General features: G+C 38.8%; 1 long non-coding RNA gene across 1 annotated transcript; it reads right to left on the bottom strand.

Moving 5' to 3' along the window:
- Window positions 1–301: 301 nt before the first annotated feature.
- LOC307118280 lies at window positions 302–2,053 on the bottom strand. Its single transcript, XR_013815515.1, has 3 exons — window positions 1,699–2,053; window positions 878–1,044; window positions 302–321 (listed from the first exon to the last, which is right to left on the bottom strand). It is a non-coding gene; the product is annotated as an uncharacterized lncRNA (long non-coding RNA).
- Between the last annotated feature and the right edge of the window lie 13,989 nt (window positions 2,054–16,042).

The raw sequence follows: 16,042 nt of genomic DNA, 5'->3' as shown, positions 1-16,042 counted from the left end.
GGATGGATTACATGTATACTGCATTAGCTTTAGTAAGGTATCCTCAAACTTAATGCTGCATTCACACGGGACGCTTCTCATTTACTTTGAATGGTTGACGTCATGCGTTGCTGAACTGAATTGTGGGTTCCGTCGCGTCGCTTTACTCACGTTGCAAGCGGCAGAAGTTGAAAGGTGTGTTCGACATCAGCTGTGGCTGGATGCAACCAATCGGCGAGAGTGGCCGCGTGCAGGCGGGGAGGAGCTTCAAACGGAGACGTGAAGTCAGACACTTTCTGCTTCCCGCAGTGACACTCGCGCTGTGTTTGGACACTTTATCAGCTGAAGTGAAATAAATGCAATATTTGTCAATACACAGATGTTTCAGAGACATTTTTTGTCATGTAATACTTTATGCACTGATTAATACAGCGTGTGTTTGTACAAGAATAAAGTTAACATACAAGCCTAAACTATCAATGAAGTGGGGGTCTACGTTTTTCATCTGTTTTATTTTGATAAACATGACAATATAACATCGCAACTACATGAAAAGAGGTTTAACTGTTATAAAAAAGAGATTTGTGCACATTAGAGGAACTGAAGGTTTTAGAATAAACACGAAACACATGTGATCGCTGTCATGCGGAAAATCTGGCCAATCGTGGAACAGCTGTGTCCTCATCAAAGTCTGTGCAGTCGCTCTAGAGAAACTGCACCGGCTGTATTAGCCGACTGCTCTCGAATCGCTCTCGCGGTGCTTTGATGCCATACGTCACTGTCACGTGGCGTCGGCGCTGTGTCAGGTCAGACAAAATTTCTAACCGGCATGACGCCCTGTGTGAATGCAGCGTAAGTGTCTGTGTACTTTACATATCCTATTAAAAAAGTGTCTCACCTAGTCCAAGTTTTTCCATTCAAACTCCATTAGGTGGCGAAGGAAGGATGACACTCTGTTGTTGATTACAGTTGTCTTCCTGTTCACAACTTCCCTGGTCTTCCGACTCACTCCGGTTTAGGTGGTGCATCTTGTTCCCACCTCTGGGTTTTTCCTCACGAAAAAAACTTAAAGCAAGAGAAAATTAAGAGAATAAAGATATTTTAAATTTCATCACCCTTAGTGCCTTTGCTTTAAATGTTTTTGGTAACACTTTAGAATAATGGTCTGTCATTAAACGGATAGTTCACAAAAAAAAAAAAAAAGTAAATTCTGTCATTTACTCGCCCTGTAGTTCTAAACCTTTTAAAGAATGTTTGTAACCAGATAATTTTGAGGCACCATTCACTTCCATAGTAGGAAAAAATTACTATAGAAGTGAATGGTGCCTCAATCTGTTAGGTTACAAACATTTTTCATCTTCTTTTGTGTTCAGAAATGTATTCAGGTTTGCACTTGAGCAACATTATTCTAAAGTTTTGCCATGTTTTTTTCATAAATTATATTTCATCTGCCAAAATCATCCAAAAATTGTCCAGGACTGCTTAAATTCCAGAAAATAAAATTATAATCTGTCAGTCCTGGACAAACACAGTTTTGGATTATTTTAGTATAATATAATTTATGAAAAAAAACATGGTACATGGCTAGTTACAGCTAAAAAGAGGTGGAAAAACTAAATAATTTTGTGATTCGGTTAAACAGACCCGACTAAAACATACAAGAAAAACTTTGAATTATCAGTAATATGTGGAGAAACAAAGAGGAGTAACGTTACTTACCGTTGTATGAGTTCCAGTGTCGCACAGCACAGGCAGGCTCCTGGTATTCTTATCTAAAATGTTAAATAAATAATGTCAATCCAAATGTAAACTTTGCTTGTTAACGACATTATTTTTTGCAACTAGTGGCCAACGTTAATTTACTAACTAACGTCGTCCTAATGTACGCTTAATATGCTCGATAAACAAAATCTTCATTGTATTGGTAAAGTTAATTCAATAAACTCACTAACGTTAAGTCTTTTTAAAAATAAAACGTTAGGTTTATGTTACCTCAGTTTTAGTACCAAAGCTGAAGCAAATGATAACCTAACGTTATGTAAAGTATGTTGTCCGGGCCGTGAGCTCTCTCCTCGGGCAGTAACGTTACACACGACGCTGGCTGCACTGGTTCTTAATCTAATTCAATAAACTCATTTTTTTTTTAAAGAAAATGTTAGGTTTACCTCAGTTTTTAGCAGCAAAGTTTAAGCAAATGATAACCTAACGTTATAAAGTATGTTGTCCGGGCCGTGAGCTCTCTCCTCGGGCAGTAACGTTACACACGACGCGGGCTGCACTGGTTCCTAATCTAATTCAATATACTCATTTTTTTTAAATAAAACGTTAGGTTTACCTCAGTTTTAACAGCAAAGTTTAAGCAAATGATAACCTAACGTTATGTAAAGTATGTTGTCCGGACTGTGAGTTCTCTCCTCGGGCAAAACTTACAACGCTGCACCGGTTCCTAATCTAATTCAATAAATTCATAAAACGTTAGGTTTACCTCAGTTTTTAGCACCAATGCTGACAAGCTAAAATTGGGGTGCAGACAACCGCGGATAGTACAAATCACACTTACCTTGCTTGTTTGCCGTTCTCACGGGGGATGAAAAAATCTTCGCAGGGTGTCCGGACACAGCTCATATGTTCTCTGGAACCGTGAGCTCTCTCCTCGGGTGAAACTTTCAACGCTGCACTGGTGGTCCCTAATATAAATCTCAAGCAAATCCTGTCGATCCCAATTGTGCCAAATAGGCCGTTGTGGTAAATACAGTATTATACTTTATTTTTTAAAAATACAGGAAATCACTGTATTTGGTGTTTGACGTCATAGAAAATACCCATGATGCAACGGGAATTACAGTTATTTACTGTAAAGAGAATTTACAGTATTATACTGGGTGATATATAGTAAATAACTGTACAAATTACAGAAATGTCTAACAGTGTACAGTAAAGCAGTGATTGGTTGGTGATCAGTTAAGCAATTAGTGTTTGCACATGTGAGGAGTGTGTGTGTGTGACTGGTTGTATTTGGAAAAGCAAATCAAGTCACTTAGATTTTTATGCTTTAAGTAGAGAATTGTGTGTAGCATTTTGAAAAAAAAGTGTTTTATGCAATTGAAAACTGAGTCAAAGGCTGAGAAATAGCTTATGGTTTTGAAGATTTGGTGTGTAATTTTTCACTTTGAGTGAGGGGTTTCAACAATCGTGTGATATGAACAGATTTTGTGTGTAAGCAGTTGGCTGTAATGCACTGTGAACTAACATGAACAAACAATGAACAGCTGTATTTTTAACATTAAAGGGTTACAGCGATTAGCATTAAGCTTTGAAAAGTAGAAACCCGGTAGTATATTTAAATGATGGTACTTTCCCCCCTCATGTCCCCCTGAGACGAGAGAATTATGCATTTTATTTCGGGAAAATAGCGTCATTGGAGGATTTTTGGCCAGAGGCTAAAGACAACAGGAGCTAGTTCTGCATGTTATCAACCCGCCCACAGGGGAGGGATCTCACTTACATAATGTAAATGCGCACGGCCGCTCGGCTCGGGCAGTAATAACGGAGCGGTGCAGAGCAAAGTGAGTGTTTCAACTTTTCAATGAATTCCCATGAAAGTTAAGCTTCCATAGGCATGATCTGAAAATGTGCCAGACTAGACATGCGCCGAGAATGACTGCCGCGCTTACCTCAGCTCTGCTCAGCTCTTCGCTCTCGTGATGAATGAAATCTGACTCCTGCTGTGTCTGTGCCGTGACGTTTGTTCGGCTCACTCACACTTTATTGAAAAGACACATTCAGTTTTTAATTGTAGTGTCTATTCTCTAACTGAACGAAATTATTGTATTAGTATGAAAATCAAAACGACGGTGGGGGCGGTGTCATGGTGGGCAAGTGATAACCAGTAGCCGTGGCTTTGGGAGTGGCCTCGTAGGGCATCGAAGCAAGTGCATTCTGGGAGTTGTTGATGACACATGAGTCTTTTCTCAGTCTAGAAGGCACCAAATTCGAAAATAATTTCACATTTCTACTACATAATGACCCAAAATACACATTCATCTTCCCAGCACTGAAGTAGCCCTTTAACAAAGATGAACAAATACAGTAACAAATGTACTGCATCTTTAAATGTAATACATTTACTAATGAAACCTTATTGTCAAATATTACCAACATTTTTTAAATCAAAAGTTTTCTCTGTTAATGTTAGTTCATGCACTATGAACTAATATGAACAAATAATAAACAATTGTATTAACTGTAGGATTACAAATTTATACATTGTTATATCTAGGTTCCAATGTAATAGAATATAACTGAAAACATTATCTATATTCGTGTTTTACATTTTGAAGTAAACTTGAGGAAATTCTTAGGAGATTACGTCAGGCTGTGTAAGTGGTTGAGACATTAAGTCTTTTTTCTTTATGCACTTCCTGACTATTTACCATGACAAGTTTAGAGCAATATGCTGAGTGATTGGATTAGCATCTATGCATTTGAATGACACTGTTATGCTGATTGAATTACAGCTGATGTGACTGGAATGTTTGGGGTGTGTCTCTATTTTCCTATGTCTCCTCCCCTGCTGTATAATCCCTCCCCTTGAAATGTATATAAAATACAAGGTTCAACTGGCTTTAGTCAGACTTGGAACCTCAGCGGAAAGACAGCACGTTTTTTCTCAATAAAGAATCCTGCTGAAAAACCTATCCAAGTTCTCCTGGTATCTACTTCAAGAAACAACAGAAGTTCTTAACTAATATGAACAAAGTTTAAAGGGGCTATATGCAACTTTTCCCCCAAAATAAACGTAACAATAGCCTTTTTATTTTACCATTTATGACTCAAACATCTCCTGATGAGCATACTGACACCTTGTGCGCTCACAGTGGGTGCACCTATAAGACTGTATCCTATTTTTCCTATTTTCTGGCGGGTAGGTTTTTCCCGCGCTGTCTGCGGATGTGACGTCACCACCGCTGCGAGAGCGAGCAGAAAATAAGAGCAGTTCTATTTTTTGGCCACAGGTGTCAGTCACGAGTTTAAATTTCAGAAAAACGCATATAGCCCCTTTAATAAATGCTGTCAAAAATATATTGCTCATAGTAAATAGCTAATGCATCAACTAACGATAAACAATTGGATTATATTAAAAAGTGTTACCAAAAAGTTTTACACATAAAGAATTGTGCAGAGCTGGGTAGATTACTTACAAATTGTAATTGGTTAATGATTACAAATTACATGATACAAATTTGAATTAGTAACAATCCATTACATTACATATTTAAAGTATTATAATCTGACTACTTTTGGATTACTTTTTGATTTTTGACCTAACTTGCTTGCCTTGTATTATATTGATATAAAAATACAAAGAGAAGGAAAATATCAGTGGTTTGTGTTTGTTTAGTTTAATGAAAAGCTATGAAGTAATTCAATCATAAAACATTTAAATGAAAATAAATAATTTAAAAATAAAAACAATAAAATTAAAACACTACTTAAAAAAAAAGTTTAACAAATATTTTTGTTTGCCCACGTCATGTGACCATTAACCAACATCAGAGACCTTAATAATAAAACCACGCGACAGTTTTTATACAGTGAACTTAATAATAATAATAATAATAATAATAATAATAATAATAATGAAAATGTTATTATTGACCTAACTTACAAATTAATATCTCAGGGGGTACTTCAAGTAAATGTATTAGTTCAATGAAATTTCAGCTGACAAAAAAGTTGGGGAATCCCTGCATTGCATGTAAATATGAAATGTGAATTTGTAGATTTTAATGTGTTTGAAATGCCTTCCCCTGGTTAAATAATACTGAAACTGAGTGATAATTCAAATAATAATTAATGTGTTAATCAGGAATTGATTAGATATGCAGTGTTGCAATGTTGAGAAAACACTTATTAAAAGTGAAATGATTTCTGTGAATCCAGCGATCAGATGCAGTGTTGGTCTCAGTTTTAAAAACATTTACGTGATGCTGCATTTACGCGAGTAGGTTTCAGTATAAATTGGCAAGCAACATAAATATATATATATATATATATATATATATATATATATATATATATATATATATATATATATATATATATATATATATATATATATATATATATATATATAAAAATGTAAGTGTACTTTTAAATTGCTAACATATATATATATATGGATGTATGTATGTATGCGTGGGTGGGTGGGTGGGTGGATGGATGTATGCATGCGTGGATGGATGGATGTATGTGTGCGTGGGTGGATGTATGCGTGGATGGATGGATGGGTGGATATTCCAAACCATAGGTGCTGTTTTTTGTTGTTTTATTTCCAAACCCATTTTGCCCTGATCTTTTCACTCAGTTCATCTCACTCAAACTGAACCATTACCAAAGTATCTAGGATAGAAAAGCTTTTCAATGACACACACACTTATCCAATTTATATCCACAGAAAAATAACAGAGAGTGTTGCCTTTATTTTAATATATTTATTCTTATTTTTCATGCGACTTTATATGATGATATTCACATTCAGACTCCACCGCCTTTTGTCTTGTATACGACTCCATGGAGCATCCGCAGAGCTCGTGAAAGGAAGCACAAAGACTTTATGTTCAAGTGGATTCAGCGCAGAGTGACACTTAAATTAGTCCCCCATCCTCCCCTACGCTAATAGTGCAATTGTGAGCGCCGTGGGTACAAGGCAGGTCATTAAAACATCTTTAAATGTGTAAGGTTTACTCAAGGCTGGTGATCAAGAGTCTCGGCCTTGTCAGGTAGTCCGAGGTAGGTGTAATCAGCGCTTCCACGAACTAAAGCAGCAAAGAAAATGAAGTCTAATTGCAAAACAACCATCAGGCTCCATGCAGACGAGCTAAAGTCCTGCGCCCTCGTGCCACGCTCCACTTCCAAATGGATTAGAAGTTCAAACTTGGATCGGCCTCTGGTTTTTCAGTTCTTGGCAGCATTAAATATCAACAGCCCTCGATTCTATTTTTTTGTTATACCTCAACTCTTTTATGTAGCTTTTAAAAGACCTCCACAGTGTATTTGAAGAAGTCACTGCATTCTCTACAGTGGATCTCTGAGAGCTCAACTCGGCGTTTGATGTTCTAACGTCTCTCTTTTCAAATCCACAGGAGGTCTGTCAGTGCTTGACAATGCAGACCAGGAGGGTAAAATTCCCCATTGTGCAGGTGAGATGATATTCGGTAATGAAACAGACTGCCTCGGAGAATGCACATGAGCATCTTTCATCACTCTGAACCCTCCAAAAACAATCTAACAGGCCCTCCAGGCTAAATGACACGTGGTACACAGTAACGTCATCATTAATAAGGAAAGCAAGTTGTCCTAATTAAGCGCTACTTGAAATGTCACATTTCCTTGAACCTCTCTGGCTAGAAAACAAAATCACAAATGTAAGGCTATGTTTCTAAGTGATCAATTAAGGAATACCACAACTCTCTTTTTAATCTGGTTGGACTCCCTTCTTGAATCCATATGTTTTTCTGTTGCTAATTAGACGGAATGATAAATCCATAATAAAGCTACGGCTTAACGAAGAATAATATTGTCTGTGATACTGAGCATTGTAGCTAGGGAGAACCTCCATAAGCCCTAGCATTTGAATTCATTTAAAAGCATGGGAAATTACAGGGATGTGCAAATGGAGCACTGCATTGATGACATATATTCTGATTATACATCATCCTGGTTCCCTCGACAAAAACCCAGTAGGATTTGTCCATTATCGTTTGGGTAATTGCAGAGAAAAGCCAACAAAAGTTTGATACATTTTCTTCATCATGGAAATCTTCAGAAGTAAAAATCTAATAAATGGCTATAAATGAATTACATTACAGTTGCATGACTTCAACATCAACACCTTTAAAGTGCCCCTATTATGCTATTTTAAAGTTTCCTTATTTTGTTTTGAAGGTCTCCTTCAACAGGTTTACAAGGTCAAAAAGCACTTTCATTTTCTCATAATATACATTGCACATCACCACATTTTTTTCATTGATTCTTAAACGATTTGTCGGGTGAATAAGTCTCTCTAAATCCCTCCCTCACATGAGCTTCTCTGCTCTGATTGGCCAGGTGGTCCAGTCTGGTGTGATTGGTCTACCACTTACAGGGCTTGTCTGAAGCAAAACGTCCATTACCATAACTGAACTTCATCTCTGGAGGCTCAGTGATTGTACACACTCTGTAAAGACAGTAATGATGATGTTGATTTTACCATATTTAAGGGGTCATGAACTAGCTTAACATGTGTATGTCCATCAACAAATCCATGTGTATATTTCTAATTTATTGCGGTGCACATGCGGGAACTGTATCAATAACGGAGTATACGTTAGCCCAGCACTAACGTGACTTATGTAACATTAAACCAATGTAAAACAAATCTTGCTCCATCCTTTATCTTTATAAGAACAACAGACAATCTGCATTAATGGACACAGTTTTAGGTAATAGTAGACACTCAGCTGATTTACAGTAGTATTTCAGTAAGATAGTAATAACGTGAGTTAGCCGGAAACGTAATATATAAAACACAAAACGATGTGTTTTGAACACCTGGTAGAAAATATATTAATAATTATTCATACTCACAGGTTGTGATTCTAAGGAGCAAGCTCGTCCAAGAGCAAGCATTTTGCGAATCCCGCGTTGAACTTTGAGATTTGAGAAGCAGTAGTTAGTAAAATGACGTGTTTGAGGGCAGGTCAAGTTGTTCGCGGGTGGATGACGTACAACATAGGCGGCATTATGTAAATGTATTTTCTAGTGATGTAGAATTGTTACGCAGTATAGGATTTAAAACCGAAATGACTTATTTAGGCGGTTCAGAGTCAATTCTTTCTTTTGGGAGACAAGAACTTTATTTATCATGCACTTTCAACTTCACAACTTTGCAGAACGTTTACATTCACAAACAGCTGTATTACACACTGCATGAAAGGGAATATTCGAAAAACCATAATAGGTGCACTTTAGGCTTCTGACAATTATTTTAGTCTTTGTTTAAAATAATTTTCCCGGAAAGTTTGAGTTAGAATAGTTTGCAAGAGCGCAATTATAAACACTAAGGGCCAGATTGACTAAACAGGGCAAATTAGCGTGAGATAATGTTTTAGTCAAGATCACCTAATCCGAGACAAAGTCGAGACCAAGACCAATGTGTGTTGAGACCAAGACAAGACCAAGGCAGGGTGAGACCGAGTCGAGAATAAATATCCACATTACTGCCTGAGAAATGACTTATTTTAATCAATAAATATAATTAGAATAAGACACTATATAGAGCTGTTACTAATCAAATGAAATTACCCAATTACATTAATGATATTAATAAATAAAGCAGACAATGCACTGGCAATGCATTAATATCCCAGCAGTCGTGGTCTTGACTGGTCTTGAAACAAAATCCAGAGTCTAAGTCTGAGACCGAGACAAGACCGAGTACAAATGTGGTCAAAAATGAGACAAGTGACATTCACTTAACAACAGACACGAATTTGCGTCATGGAAGGAGCTTCTGCCAGCCGGCTCGTCTCGTTGTGAAATGGCTGACATGGATTGTTTTTAAATATGGCAAATACGCTCGATTTGCCTGCTTTATGATTGGGACACTTTTTAACTCAAATTGAGTAAAGAGCGTTTTTTACAACTACCAGATTGTCCGACCTCCTCACTCACTTTCTTCCAAGCAAGATCCTTTTTATTCCTGTTTCTATAAAGTACGAAGATGTATCATACAGGGTATCCACATATGATTTTGTCCTCATTTTTGTCACTATTAGCAAGCTCCTGATTGGTTAACGTGGCGCGAACATCCGCCAAAGTTCAGATTTTTCAACGTGCCTGATTCACACGTCAAACGCTCAATCCGCTCAATTCGCGCCGTCATTCGTGTCGCAGAATGTCTATTCGCGTCTTTGCATTGACTTAACATGTAAATCATTTGTGTTTGGTGTGAACGCACCATTAGATGAGTTTACCTGTTTGGTGTGATGACCTTTAATGTCCCTGACCACCTGTAGTCCCATTAAGCTCCTTGTTAGCAATCGCCTTTTTGAAGACAAGTAAAAGCTTTAAACAAAAATCACATGAGTATTACTGATGTATTTTATGCCATAGAATACAACGTGAAAATATATTGAGCTTGTGTTCACCACATACCTTATTTCAAGCATTCAACAACAACAACAAAACATTTTTAAAAAACTAATTGACTTCAGGACAATTGAACCGGAAGTGCTAAAATGCAACTCATTCGCAGGTTTTGGCTTACAAAAATACATCATCTGCAGTGCTTAATAGCTGTTTTCAGTCACAGTTAGGTTGCTTAGCATTGCCTTTGATGAAGTTCATAAATACCATTTTGCTCCACTCCAACAATCTGCACACAGAAATATCAGGGAGCTTTTGTTTGAATCATGTCTGACTCATTCAGTTAAATGATGATGGTATAATTAATACGTTGATTATAATTTAGATAATAAGAGCCAATCAAATGAAATTAGAAACAATTTAATCTATTGGCAATTAGTGAACTTCACTTAAGGGTTAAGTAAAATTTTTGACAAGACCACATTAGATGGACCTAACCAGTGACGTCAGTTTATGGAAGCATACGGGTAGCGATATTCAATTAGAAACTTAATATGCAAAATGGCAATGTATTTTTGTATTTATATTTACATTTTCCATATCAAATGTGCAATGTTTTCAATATTTCAATAATATAATTTAAATGTGCTATTTCCTACACTAGTTTTAACAAATAGTTTAAACACATATATTTTAATGTTTTATGTTGCAAAATTAAAATGAAAGCGTATTATAGAAATGAATAGATTTGCTTAACATGTTCAAGCTAAAATTGTAGCAAATTATTTACATTTTATTTTTCGCATTTTCATTAAATATCACACGATCAATGCAGCAAAATTCAACATGGAATTGAAAATGCATTCCGAGCCGATCACATCCCCGTCCCGCCCTGTCAATCATCACATTAAGGCGGGGCCAGGTGTTGGAAACATGGCGGCAGCAGAGCTATTATGCTGCCTTCTAGTGCTATCGGATATTTCATAATTCCCACTTCAGAAGTGGTGATTACAGCTTGTTGCATTCAAGTGCTTTGTTGTCGGAATGAACAGGAATCATGAAGGACACCAGGTTTATTCTTGCCCATTTATTAGGAAATCTTTTTAAAACCAAAATTATATGTAGTGTCACATGCATGCTGACAACCATTTAAACATTTACAATGCTATCCAGATATGTATTTTTGGTCCAATACAGGTTATCGCTGTGTATAAAACACACAATACGCTTCAAATGACAACTCGTATGTAAATATGCACTACATTAATGACCAAACAAGAAGATCTAGCTGTTTTGGGGGGGGGGAACTAATAAATCAAACCTGTCACAGCAGTAGTTCTCCCTGTCACCATGTTAAAGTTTATGGCACATCCATCTCAGGAATTTGGGTATCAATTATTTCAGAACTTCCCAGTGGTAAACATGACATCAGAGGGCGTTCATGTGCAATTTTTACCTAGGAAACTTGTATTTATGATAATTCCGATAGCATGTGAAGGCAGCATTAAGAGCGAGGCATTTACCGGCAGATGAAGTGAAGCAAGAACAGAGAAATGTCAATGTTCCTGACGATTATGCGCATCCGAACCAGTACGTTATTGGAACCATAGATATTTATGGTTGGAACTTGCAGAGAACAACTTTTTCCAGCACTTCAAAGCTCAAAACTTGTAAAACTTGCGTTAAACATGAACTCATTCTGCATTTTGTGAGATACTGAGTGGATTCTCACAACTGATAACCTGATAACCAACTGATTTGGTCATTATTTTTAACAAACATTCCTATGATGATTGACTACACTGCAAAATCACGTTGTAAAATTGTTTTTCTCTTATTAAACAATGATTTGCTACATGTAATATAACTGTTAACTCTGCAATAAAAAATATATTACTCTGCAATTGCATTGACCTAACCAGGCTGCCATGTCTTAAATAATAATTAGTAATAATTAATAATGAGTTACATTTATATAGCGCTTTTTCTGGATACTCAAAGCACTTTACATATGGAAAGGGGGAATCACCACCAATGTGCAGCATCCACCTGGATGATGCAACGGCAGCCATATTGCGCCAGAACGCCCACCACACACCAGCTGATTGGTGGAGAGGAGACAGAAATTTGGCCAGGATGCCGGGGTTACACCCCTACTCTTTTTCCGAAAGACATTTCGGGATGTTTTATGACCACAGAGAGTCAGGACCTCGGTTTAACGTCTCATCCGAAGGACGGTGCTCTTTGACAGTATAGTGTCCCCATCACTATACAGGGGTGTTAGGACCCACACAGACCACAGGGTGAGCACCCCCTGCTGGCCTCGCTAACACCTCTACCAGCAGCAACCTAGTTTTCCCAGGAGGAATGTTTTAAACATATTTTAAAAGACATTACTACAATGTAAAAAAAAAAAAAAAAGTTGCTTCAACTTTAAAGTACACTCTAAAAAATGCTGGGTTAAAAACAACCCAAGTTGGGTTGGAAATGGACAAACCTAGCGGTTGGGTTAAATGTTTGCTTAAAACAACCCAATCGCTGGGTTTGTCCATTTTCAACCCAACTTGGGTTGTCTTAAACCAGCATTTTTTAGTGTAAGTTTAGTCAACTTGAAATGTGAAGTTGTAGTAACTGACAACTTGGATATTTGAGTTTTCCAGGTAAGTTATTATAGCTAAATTAAGTTATGATAGTTAAATGCAACAATAATTTTACAGTTCATTAATTTTAAAGGAACACATATTTGCCTTTAAAATGTAAAATGTTTTTGACAGTACAAATGAGCTTTTTGCACATTTTGTGCACTATTAAATGACATGAAACACTACACATTTAACTGCTTTATGAAGTGACAGGTTTGTGCAACCAAACTACACTATCCATCATTCTCTGTAGCAGCCAATTCAAAACACACACTTATGTGAGGCCTTTACTCTTTATTTTGTTGCACTACTTTTGAAATAGCTATTGTTGCTGGTTACAATTTCCGAACTCAACCTGAAAGCATCATTAGAGCTTGAGCATTGTTCTTATAAACCCATGATTTCCCTCAGATTTAAGGGTTTAAGGATAGAGATAGGATCTGGCCTATGATTGGTTGATAAAAAATGCTGTTGCAGAATCAATAAAGGCTGTTAATGCAAGAACATAGCCTATTTGGCTAAATCACATTGTGTGCAAACTGCATCACTGCACAGTGGACAGAAAGAAACATGGTTTTCAGAAGAAGACGTGCGGCAATCCATGAAATGGACTGTGCTAGAGATGAATCAAATAAGGAAACAAATGAACTGACGCGGTATCTGGAGTTTATGAGTAAATTTATGAGCCGTGCAGTTCCACCGTTTGAATTTTTTATTAGTTTTGCCCAGGCATTTATTTTTATTAGTTTTGCTCTGGCTTTAGCTCTCACGTCAGTTTGAATAGAATACAATGCATACATAAAATCTCAAAAGACCGCCAAAACTAGCCCCAGCAAAAACACATTCCTCTTTCTTGTGCACATATTGCTTCTTATTTTTACAATAAAATCATAATTGGTAATGAATCATGCTCACATTTTTGCCCATGCCTTGGGCATAAATACAGCTATGTTTTAACATAAGAGTGTGTATATCATTCGCTCTGAAGGATTTGATATTCAAAGCACAAAGTTTCATCTAGTGTTTCTTTCAGCGTACAATAATTAAAGCCGCACAATTCACAAATGGCTGATTTGATCATTGACGTTTGTTTAGATCCCAGAGACATCAGAACGCTTCAAAGACGAGCTCACGCCATAAAACATTTATGAATCGCACAATTTGTTAATTGCGGAAAGGCTGGTTAAGTATGTGTTTGTATTTTACATGTGTATTACCCACAAGGGACTTCCACACCCTTCCTGATGCTTAAAGGATATTGATTGTTCCTCGGAGCGCAATCTGTCTAACCTGCAAATAATCTAGCTGCACAACAGAATTTCCCTGTCACTGCAGACACGCACGCATTAACGTGTTACAGAGTTTTAGAGGAAAATGGAGGGTTAGAGTTTAAAACACTTATGTAATCCCCATCATCATCTAAAAAGCTAAATACAGACCAAAGAGACTGATATTGCATTAATTAATCCATCAGGCTGAAAATGTACAGCATATGTCTGCATAAACAATCCATTAGATGCCAAAAATGTAAAATCTGTTGTTGAATTTGAAGTATCATCAGTCACAATCAGGCAGATGAGATAATTCATAGCAGTGTGACATGATACAATCTATACAAAACTTCATATTTTCAAAAGCATTCTTCCAATTCGTAATAAATATTAGACATTATATTACTTCATATTAGCTGTCATATCGTATATTTTTATTCCTGCCAAAAGCAGTGAGGATGCACTAATATTAAAATGTATTTTCCGATACCAATAAGTCAAAAATTAGCGTTAACGCGTGCAATTTTTTTTTCTTCAGTTTAACGTGTTAAAAATATTTAACTCAATTAAAGCAGCATTGTTCCCTTTCGTTCAGTCACTACGACGTAACGTTAGTGACTAACGAATAGGGGTTTCGCTTAGAAGCCTATCATCTTCGAGCTTAGAGAAAACGCCCAATGGCGTGCCAATGCCATGGGGCATGCGGAATTTGCACACGTAACTCCGCCTCACCGCGTGAGTATATAAGGAAGTACGTGGCAATATCGCATTATGTTTCTGCTTTCGGAGCCAAGAGAACCTACCTCTTCACTCCTACAGCCTTCTGAGACTCTGTCAGCTTCTTCGAGACGAGCAGCTTTCCAGTCGGTGTTGGTGTAACGGCGCGTTCCAGTGATCGCATACTTCCTGCCTGCTGATCTGCGCAGTGGTCCGTTTGACAGCTGGTGTGTGTTTCCCTGGGCGCTTCGGCATCGACTGCGAGGCTTTCTTCTCACAAAAAGAGCTTGCGCGTGGCACGTCTTTTTCAAGACGGCTCGCCCGTGCACTTCCGGGTGCGATCGATTTCCGCTGCTGTCTATGGGCGCATTCACTGCTCGAGCGTGTTTGGGCTTCAGCACGTTCGGGCAGTGTTTGCGGATGTGTCACGTTTCCATTGCGGGAACGTGACCATCGCGATGTCGCGGTCGAGACTCAATGATCTCCGTGAGGAGAGAGAGTCCCCTCTGCCACACCCCAATCTACCGTCCCCGAGTGAGATGGTACTTTGGCTGGTGGCCAGGGTGACCTGAGGGCGGTGCTGTGGTATTAAGAACCCCGACGTTTATTCCTCGGGCCACGCCCCCCTCTTACACATCGCTTCCCGCGAGTGTTGGACTGAATCAACGGCCCGTCTCTGACGCCCCGTTCGTTCAGTTCACGCTCCGGATAGCAGTGAGATGTCGATCGGCGCATCCCAAGGTGGGCTGGAGTCCTTTGGGGATGAAGATTTGGTTGTGCTCCGCCTCCGGGTGTGTCAGCACTGCCTGATCCGACCTAAAGTTGACAGCCATGTTATCTCGGGCAGCCGCGAGTCTCGCGCTGGTGTGGGACTCCGCCCAGTCGCGGGTGCTCGTGGTTGCGCGATTGGTTTTTGGGGGCGGCACCCGACAGCTGTTGGGCCCTGCCCCCAATGCCTTTCGCTCCCGGGGTGCATGAGGAGATCACGCGGTCCCGGAAGTCCCCGTGCTTCCCGCGACCGTCAACTCTTCTCCTCAACTCACCCATATCCCAGGCTGGCCTCTTCGGCGGCGCGGCTGAGAACTGCGCCCAACGGTTCTCGGCCGCCCCAGAGCAGACTGAGGCTGTAAGTACTGCCCCGGCGGCCAGCTGCTGCACCAGCCGCCGGCTCAGTCGCCTCAGTCCGCTCGCCGCTGAGGGGGCGCCCTCCCTCTTCCCGCCCGGCCCCAGCAGCAGCCTTCACCTGGGCCGCACCGTGGAGGTGGTTGAGGATGTCGCCCAGTCCGCTCCCCAGACTGGTTAAAC

The sequence above is a fragment of the Gobio gobio genome (assembly GCF_949357685.1).
Source record: "Gobio gobio genome assembly, chromosome: 22".
NCBI classification, from domain to species: domain Eukaryota; kingdom Metazoa; phylum Chordata; class Actinopteri; order Cypriniformes; family Gobionidae; genus Gobio; species Gobio gobio.
The sequence above is the reverse complement of the archived record's forward strand: the minus strand, read 5'-3'. Positions and strand labels throughout refer to the sequence as shown.